At 37.4% G+C, this 10,235-nt stretch overlaps 1 protein-coding gene across 1 annotated transcript in view; it reads left to right on the top strand.

The window, feature by feature from the left end:
- Positions 1 to 10,235, top strand: part of LOC131887977 (eukaryotic peptide chain release factor GTP-binding subunit ERF3A-like) — a gene marked incomplete in the record, with an annotated part of 25,979 nt that overhangs the window by 1,389 nt on the left and 14,355 nt on the right.

Raw genomic sequence — 10,235 nt, 5'->3', positions numbered from 1 at the left:
TCCAAATAAAAAGTACGCATATTTTGGCTCTGAGCTACATACTGCTCTTTAAAGTCATTTGAATGTTTCAAAATCAAGGAAGGATACATCTCAACAAATACAGCACCTTTTCCCAATTGACTATTTTNATTTACCACGTTTATTGTACTTGACGTTCATAATTTTTACAGGCAAGTAATTTTTCGGGAAAACTGTGGCAAAGAGTTGATTTTTTGATTCAAAACGATTACATTCATGGTTAAGGCCACGGTAGTGCCCAAAAAGAATAAATACTGTAATGGCTCAAGCTAGTCCAAGCCGTCTAAGAGAGCCCGACCCGCGCTGTGGCACTATTTCGTCTCCCCGCGGTAAGAAAAAAAGGAATCACGTAACCTTTTGAGATTGCCTCTCATTGGATCACAGTGGGAGTTAGCTTTGATGTTTGTCTTAGTTCTCTTTGCACAAAATGCCCATTATTAGGATAAGGCTCTAAATTTTTCCTTGAATTGCCTTTAGTCCACATGCCAAACTGAATCATAATGCGTTTGGGTTGTTTTTGCCTACTTTTATTGTATGCATGGTATGTTATAACTTATGAGTAGTTCATTTAGCAATCAACTGGGACTTTTCCCCACTCCCTTTGGGCTCTCTGACGTTGCAAATAAGGGTCCCCATTAATACCCTGACAGTTAAGGATTGAAAATTTGCATAATTGATCATTAAAGTTTCAGATGACTTCTTGGATTTTTTTTTCAATCCACATGAAGGGCCAAATTTTCAATAACTGTTAGACCTTGTAAACCCAAATAGTCCTTTTCTCGAGTATTATTTGTCAATTGTGAGCCACAAAGCCTGTAGTTTACTATTTCCAGTTTTCAAAGCATTGTATTACAAGCTTTGACAGTTGCACGTGTGATAACTGGGTCATGCTCATTTCCTTGAATAGAGCAAGGACACTAGAGCAAGGAAGCACTACTTTTTTGTGATCACCAAACCTTTCCCCCCCAATTTAGGCCTTAGCTAATGATGCTGAATTTTGGCATACATATTGTTTAAAGAGAGTGGCTAATATCATTTTTTGTAATGCTTCAATCAGACGTTGAAATATGCTTAAAATGACTTCTATCACAATTAGTGTAAAATAATCATTACATATTCTTGGTAAGGCAAGTATTTGCTGTAAGCACAATCAGTCAATATGTTTTGTCAAAAATATTATCTAAAGAAAGTTGTTTCATGAATATCTTGACCAACTTTCAAGTATATTGGTGCATTTGTTTTGAATCCATGGTTTTCAATTTGGGAATGGTCCCCAAATCAAAAGTACGCATATTTTGGCTCTTAGCTACATACTGCTCTTTAAATTCATTTGAATGTTTCAAAATCAAGGAAGGATACATCTCAACAAATACAGCACCTTTTCCCAATTGACTATTTTGGACCCTCTTGCTAGAAGCCCCCTTTTTAGAGTCTAAAATTCAAATCTAGTGGACTGGACTTTGGTCTTACTTTGTGCACCTTAAAAAAGGCCTGCTTTTTATGTAGAATTCCTAATAAGTAGAAATTTAAACTCTACTAAAAAGCCTGATGCTTTTTGTCGAATGTGTGTATTAAAACAAGATTGTCAAATGTCCATTCATCATTTATTCACTGACATGTTAATATTTATGTACAGGTACTTTTTGCCTAATTCATACATTTCTTTTCTCAATTGTTAGTGAAAGTTCCTCATGTATTGATTCTTGTTCATTTTCTTTCTATAAATGTTTTTGAGCAAATTTTGACTAATTTCTTACCGATTTTAAAGGCAATATGCATGTTTTTGCTTTCCTTGATGTTCATATTTTTTTCATTGATTAATTTGAGTTTTAAAGTTGATTCAGAAATATTTGGTATTTGAACGGAGTTGCATATCAAAGAGATCATTTTTTACTGAAAAATACACTTAAATGTATCATGTATCATGGGCAATCTTGTTTTATTTATAATAGAGTTACTGTCTGAATTCAACTCAATGGCCTATGTTGGCGGACGAAGGAAAGCCGTGACCTTTTTTCTCTGGATAGAGCTACCAATGGATTTGACTACATTTTTCATTACCAAACAGACGCCTTTGGACACCACATCATGATTCGGCCTGGTGTGGCCCTTATGGATGATTTAATGTCCCATCCACTCTACTGCAATAACCAAGATTTTCATCACTTACCTCTACCTACCTGTCTTTGTACTATCTGCAACTCACCTCTTACCTTTTTTCATGTGCATTGAACCAATTCTAGTCATTCTCATTGTGATATCACTTTCTAATCAACTATTTTATTGCCTTTACCTTTTTGACATTCTTCTTGTTTTACCATTTTGTATAATGTATATACATCAGATTTTATTTTATAGTTACTTTTACGCCATGACATGACCAAGAGTCGCAATAAAGATTATTACTAAATTACTATTATGGACAGAGAAGATCATGCGCTTACGGTGCCTGTTCCAAGTCTGTCACAACATGTTGGAGCAAAGAGTCACTCTTTGGGATCAAGGTGTGGTTCTCCCATGATGATGCTTTAGTTCGTACGTATGCAATTATACCAAAATAGTTCGCGAAAATCGTCAAAGCGCATACGATTGTACGTTTTGGTAATCAAAAACATTGTATAAATGATCTCGTCTAAAAGTGGATAGACATAGAAATTAAATGATCATGGATTTAAAAGTTACTGCTTATCTAATCTATACATATGAACTAGCAAATGGAATCCTTGACAAATAAAATGTAAACTCTATTAATATACATACACATTCAGTAACTACTTACCTTTGTAGAAAGGTGGCAAAAGGCGCCTGAAAACATTGTAAAAGCTAAAATTTTCTAAAACCTATATCATTAAAATTGGGAGCACACTTAGACGATATCTAAATTTAGAATCAAGTACTAAATATCACACCACTACTTAGTTACATGGGATTTAATGGTCTAATTTCAACGCTTTTAGCACCAAAATGCGCCGTTTATATCTTGATTCAATTTCCCAAAGAATTTATATCGATTTTCAATATCACAAAAACGAAGATTATTTTTCTTTTTCTTGCATAGTCTCACAATAGCTCAAAATGCCATATATTATTACTTAAAACACACTCAAAGTGTAACCTTAGAAAATGTGTTTTACAATCATCATGAGTCTTCTTAGTTACGCATTCACTAGAATTTTGAAGACAATACATACAACAGGTAATGTTTTAGATTTTGTCGTTTTTGCAGACTTTGAGAAAACTGATTAACTTCTTTGAATGATTTCACTTCTTTCAGGCTTCATTGATTTTAATGAAATTTTCAGTGATAGCCCAACTAAGTGTCTTTTGAATGGTTCTAAAATAAATTGTCAAAAATCTGCTACTTGAGGGTTTTAATATGATTGTATAACGTTTTGAATGAATTTGAAATTATACAAGAAGAAGAAAAACAATCTTTTGTTTTTGTGGTATCGAAAATCGATATCAATTCTTTTGGAAATTGAATAAAGATATAACCGGGATATTTTGGGGTTGAAAACGGTGAAACTTGGACTATTAAATCCCATGTAACTAAGTAGTGGTGTAGTAGATGATATCATAATTTAGAATGGGTTAAATAGAAATCGGCAGAGCAAAAAGAATAAATTGGTTCACGCTTACCAACACACGAAAAATCACAAGGAGAGCACACGAGGAGTCAATAACTTTAAGAGGCACACAAAAGTGGGCACACAGTAGTGTTAGTAACGAACACACCAAAAGTAGAAATTGGTGCACCGAATTTAAAAAAGTACACACAAGGAGACAAAAATGATACACCAAAAGAAAAATAGAAGAAGACTCAAACAAAGCACACGGAAAAGGTTTTAAAGCACACCATACATGAAAATGGCACATCAAAGAACAAAAAGGCACGCCAAACAGTAATGGGACACCCTGAAAAATAAAGTTAGAAATCAATTATTTAGAGGCGCTTGGGTTGTTGGGGCATTCAGCAAGTAATACCAAGCAAAATTCTGATGTGTTCTTTAACGGACCTGAAATTGAGGGCTCTCGAATGACTTAGTAAGCCATGGTCAGGATGGTGCAAGGGAAACAATGCGGTGAATGAGGTAATGACATTAAAGGGCACAATGCTGTCTTTTTCAGGGCACTAGTATAGTATAGTATATGTGATCTTCAGGAACCAAATTTGGTTACAAAGAAGACATTGAATTTTCTTGGCAAAATGGGTAGAAAGGTAATTGATTGGAAAATACGTTTTGAGTATGAAAATTATTAGATGCTTTGAAATCGTTAACATTATGGCACTGCCGGTGGCAGGCCATTCCAGGTATGGACGGATCTCACCGTGAAATGGTTTTTTGTGGGTCAAGTCTGGCTTTGGGAACAACCAGGTTTCTTGTTGCCTGGCTTCAAGTTTTTTTTTGTGTTGGATGATCCATGAACCTGAATGGTGGATCCGGTGTGAGCTGTTCTAATCCTTTTAAGATCTTGAACAATTGTATGGCGTCGCCCTCTTGCAGCGTTGCTCCAGCGTGGTAAAGCCCAACTCATGAAGTTATTCCTCATATGTACGTGATATCCCCCTTGATCATTCAAACAGCTGGTTTTAGCACTCTTTCAAGTTAGTTGCAATCCTTTTGAAGCCAGGGACACCAAGTCTGAACAACAAACTCTAAGTGGGGACGCATGTATGCTTTAACAATCCCCCAAACCATCTCTTTTGTTCTCGCTGAGAATGATCTCTTTACCTGCCCAAGAAAGGCATTAGCTTTTTTGGTAATTGTTCCCACAAGGTTTGATGGCTTCATTTCTTGATGCATTAGTATTCCCAGGTCTCAATGGGCATCTACCTGTCCAATTGGTTCCCTACTAACGAGATAAGAGCTATGGACGTTGTTGTGCCCGGTATGCACAACCTTGCATTTGCCAACGTTAAACTCCATTAGAATTTCTTTGATCCTTTGAGTTAAACGGTCAAAGTCATTTTGTAGCACAGTGGAGTCTTTGAAGGTCTCAATAGCACGTCCGATTTTGGTGTCGTCTGCAAATGTCGCAATCATAGTTCCCGGAGTAGCATTGTCAGGTAAATCAGATACAAAGATACGGATACTAAATCGGATACCCACGTCTTCAGCGGGGCGGTCATTTCTAGCAAGGTGAATCTTCGTGGTTCCAAGGATGTTGTGTGTTGTTTCGCTCTTTTTGACTACCAAAATTTGGTCTGGTGTGCCATCACTGAGTTTGGTGTGCCAAAATCTGATTTTGGTGTGCTCGCTTTTGTTTGTGTACTTTTTTATTGATGCGTGTGCCAGTTTGTTTATTGGTGTGCTAATCAAAAACTTTGGTGTGCATTTTTCCTTTTTTGGTGTGCCTGTATTTGTGTCACCCATTTAGAATCAAGTGCGAACTAAGTGTGCTCCAAATTTCTATTGAATAGGTTTTTGGTAATTTTAGATTTTATAATGTTTTTAGGCTTATAAGTTTTTCATGTGTGCTAGAATCCTTAAAGCAATAAAATGAACGTTATTCCCTATGACTTTCAGGGGTAGAAAAATGCCAAGATGTGCCTAAGAATTTCTCTGGAAACTTGATAAGCTTTTTGAACACCGTGCTCAGGAAAACCCCCAAGTTAAAACCAATAATCACCTTTTCCTTCTAAGTACTAATCCTTAATGGCCAACAAGTACTTCAATCCTTAGCCAAGGAATACCCAGAATAAACACTAGATGGCAACATTATCGATCTAAATAGATCGAAATATTTCAATTTTAAAGTCATCGCTATAATATAGCTTACCATCATGCATCTACTTGTTGATCTACACGGTAACCTTCCAAGTTGTACCAAAGTTCTCGATCACAGGAAAGCGGAAAGTGATGAAATTTAGTATGGGTTGTAACATTGAGGAATTTCTTTTGAAATCCTCCGAAAGCTCAGATTCATTCCTGAAGAAGTAAGGGCCTCAGTTGGCTCTAGTGGTCGAATTTGGTTCGATACTAGGCTGTCTCAGGAGGACCTCCACAATCATTCCCACACCCTAGTTTCACCACAGAGCGATCCAAGCTTCATTCAAAACGGAGTGCGTAAGCTCCAAAACGCGTGGGTTGAACGAAGCTTGTTATTGACAATCTTTGGTACTGGCAAGATCAGAGTGGTGATGTTTTGCGACTACCTTCTAGAGCCCTAGTTGTACTCGTACATCATCTAAAACCTTGAGATATGCAACTCGAGAATGACAAAGATCTTGAACGTTCGAAAGAACACGATTCGTTCAAATGTGTGAGCTATTTAAGGGACGGCATTTCCCCACTTCCATTGCATTGTATTAGTGTTTTGTATTTGCAATTGCAAGGTTTGAACATCAAGTATTTCGCTACCCGTGCCGTTGCAAGAAGCGATGCAAAGACATACTTTTTCCAATAAAATGTTTTTCGTTCATCACGTGGTCCTTTTTGTTAGGGCGGGTCATATACAGTATAGACATAAAAGGGTTACATTATTAATGATCAATAATGCAATCAGTTGCCACTAGATGGCTAGTTCATTCGTTCTGTGAAGATTTATGAACTGAAATTGAGGAGGGCAAAACTTTTGATCCAGGCGTTTGATTGACAATTAAATTTACAATTAAAACGCGGACTTATCGCCACTTGGGACCATTTTGATTTAAAGAAGAATGTCATGCATCGACTCAAAGCAGAGTTGTTAATTCTCAACCTTAGCGTCCCCATTCGATTTCCAGGCGTTCCTAAATGAGCCAAAGGTAAAATTAGTAATTAGTCTTATGTATCTCAATAAAAAACAAATAGATAATCAGTACTTTGAGATTGATTGTTTCCTAATTGGGTCCTTTAAGCTAGAGCTACTGATAAATGATGACTCATCGACAACTTTTGAGCAGTTACTGACCTAATCCTTAAAACGATGAAACCAGTAAAAACACAAAACAATATTATTTAGATTAGACAAAAAAACTTTCTCACTTTTTGAAAAAGCATATGAGAAACTAGGAAACTTTAAAAAAGCAAAAAATGTCGAAAAACTGCCTTTTCAAGCTTCAAATTATGTTTTGTGTGTTTAAGTGAGTAAAAATGTGACTTTTATAAAAAAATAAAAAAAAATACAGTTAGTTGAACACTCCCCTTCAATAATACATAGATGACCTAGAACTGTTGATTCAATCCCTTAACAAAGAGCTCTTAGGCTTAAGCCCCAAAAGTTTTAGTAAGCTCCCACGAAAAATGTGATGACGTCATCTCCTTTTACAGCTTCTATGTTCCAGTACATCGATGTTTTGTTCATCGGACTCTATTTATCATTTGATTTCAAGTCAACTGGAGCTTTGGTGTAGTCGAATGAAGATGTGAAGTCTCATAGTTACCTAGTCAGAGAAACGACACTCACGAGAAAACTGAGGATTTTTTGGCTCCCTCGCGGCTGGCTGGTGTGTGCGATGGGAATCGACTATGAACACATTTAGTTACGAGATTCTCAAAATCAGGTTCCGAATTCAGGGAGCCGGTGAGTTGATGGCTCGTTTTTCTGCTTTGGTGAATAACGTACGAAAAGTCAATCAGCCCGACACCCTCCTGCCCAAAGTCTCAAGGGGCTTGCTTGGAGTGACTTTTCTCTGACACCCTCTACCTAGTGCCCTTAGGGTAATCACTTCCACACAGGGTACTGTAGTGCCCTGTATTACTAGAGTACGACAGTGAGGTCAGCACACACTTGCGGTAGAACTTTGAACCTTTAATTCTTTTCCAAAACAATGAGTTTACATGGGTTTAAGAGCCAAAGCAAGGCATTTTTGTAAATGTTTGGGCCTTAAAGGTGAGTTCTAAGGCTTAATTTACTCTTCAAGCATCATTAATAGTAATTGCAGCAAGACCAGATTCATATTTTGTATTTTTCAACATAAAATCACATTTTATGCCTAATCTAACTCAATAGACTTCCGAAGCTACACAAAATATGGTTTACGTTCTGCACTTACTAGGGCTTTTTGTGAGTTAGCCTCTAATTAGCCTCTTGAAAAGTGAAGGAAAATAAGCAGCTGACGCCAAGCTACGGAGCAAAACTATAGACGACACGCCCAGCCAACCTGCGCTGTCCACCTATCTAGTTTATTATCTCTGAAGGCGGGATGCAAACCCTCTGGGGAATCATGTCGTACCCCTATCCGATTATAGCCGGTCATCAGAGACTAATCTTCCACAACAATCACAGCTGTTGTCTATACGATAGGTACCCTGTCCTAGAGAAATCAAAAGGCGCTAGCACTAGCTGCGCTGGCTTCAAATTTAGATGCGTTGGTGTCAGGGTGTCCAGAATAGGTTGAATTCCTTCAAGATCTGAATGAAATTGATTGATTTCTTCTGGCATTAGAACACTCCTACATTATATGACCAATAATTTTGAAAGTCAGAGGAATAAATGAAATACCCATGAACCTCAAATTAATCAAAAACAATCAAATTGTTTTTCAAATCAGTGACATATTGCATAAAAGTGGCTCAAAAACACACATAGATAGAAAATCAACAAGAATCATTTTATCAATTGATGAGAAACTTGCACTAACAAAATACAAAAGATATGCATGGAATAGGCACTAAAAGTGCATGAGCATAAATGTTAACAAATTAGAATATCTGGGATGGACAATTGATAATTTATCTTAATCCACACATTTGACAAAAAACATCAGGCATTGGTGAAAAATGAATGAATTATCTTTTTGTGGGGTTTAAATATGGTCTATTTATTAGGAACATTGCTTTAAAGTAGGCATATTTCAAGGGGCACAGAGTAATACCACAGTACAGCAGACTAGAGCTCAATTTGAAATTTGGACTCCAATAAGTTGTTTTCCTGCTGTACGGCCAAGGCGACCACAGTACAGCAGACTAGAGCTCAATTTGAAATTTGGACTCCAATAAGTTGTTTTCCTTGCAAAAGCATCCAAAATACCAAAATAGTCGAATGAAGCAGGTGCCACATCTCTTAAAATTATTATTCCATGATTATGAAGCATCCATATGAGTTTAACCCAGGAGCTCCTAGGTCAACATTTTCGTCACTATGCTTCTCGGCGCCTTTCTTGGCGGGAAAGGTTTGGTGATCACAAAAAGTGGCATTTCCTTGCTTTAGTGTCCTTGGTCTAATCAACGGCTTCCCAGAAGAGTTTTTAAAATACTTTGCAGATTTGGCCACCCTGGGCTGACTCTTCCCCTTATGCTCTTGAATTGCCCTGTCCATCACTTGCTGGCTTACCCATCCTGTCTCACCAATGAGACAACTGACACGGTGATTGAAAAGCCTTACAAAAGGTTTGCAGAAATATCCAAATGATCTTGTTTACTATTAGGCATGAAATCGTTTGATTGAAGCAATAATTAAGTAAAGCAATAATATCAAATGTGCTACTGATGCTTTTGCAAGATGTAACATAATGTTAAAATGGATTTGTGTATTTCTCTCAAAACATGATAAGGCTTTTACACCACCGTGGGTAGGTGGGTGAGGCGAGAGGAGAGAAGACAACCGTTTCCCAGAATCCTGCCTAGCCACTATGCAGGAGATGCCAATATAGATGAGTGGGGAGTGGGTGCATGCGCTCCCTTCATCCTTGCGGTAAAACATTACCACCTGATAGTGTCCCGCTGGCCTCCAGGCGAAGCTGCCAGATCGACAGCAGCTCTGGTTGCTTTGGAAGATTAGTCTCTGATGACTGGTTATAATATCCGGTACATTAGACCACGCAGCTACCATGGTTGGTTTGCCAACGTCTTGAAGCAAACACTATTCTGGTATTGACCCAATATGTTGGTGCAATGAAAGAAGTGGACAAACAACTGACATTCATTGATTTTGTAACACAATTCACTTGATTATCGAAACTTTAATCAGGAATGATCTTTAAAGGTTAGGTGATTCCTGTTTTTACTTGTTGTGGGAAGATAAAATAGTGTCACAGGGCGGTTTGGATATGGCTTGAACTGTATTGAGCCATTACACTCTTTGGCATATCAGTTCTGTTGATTTACCACGTTTATTGTACTTGACGTTCATAATTTTTACAGGCAAGTAATTTTTCGGGAAAACTGTGGCAAAGAGTTGATTTTTTGATTCAAAACAATTACATTCATGGTTAAGGCCACGGTAGTGCCCAAAAAGAATAAATACTGTAATGGCTCAAGCTAGTCCAAGCCGTCTAAGAGAGCCCGACCCGC

The sequence above is a fragment of the Tigriopus californicus genome, chromosome 1, assembly GCF_007210705.1.
Source record: "Tigriopus californicus strain San Diego chromosome 1, Tcal_SD_v2.1, whole genome shotgun sequence".
NCBI classification, from domain to species: Eukaryota; Metazoa; Arthropoda; class Copepoda; order Harpacticoida; family Harpacticidae; genus Tigriopus; species Tigriopus californicus.
The sequence above is the reverse complement of the archived record's forward strand: the minus strand, read 5'-3'. Positions and strand labels throughout refer to the sequence as shown.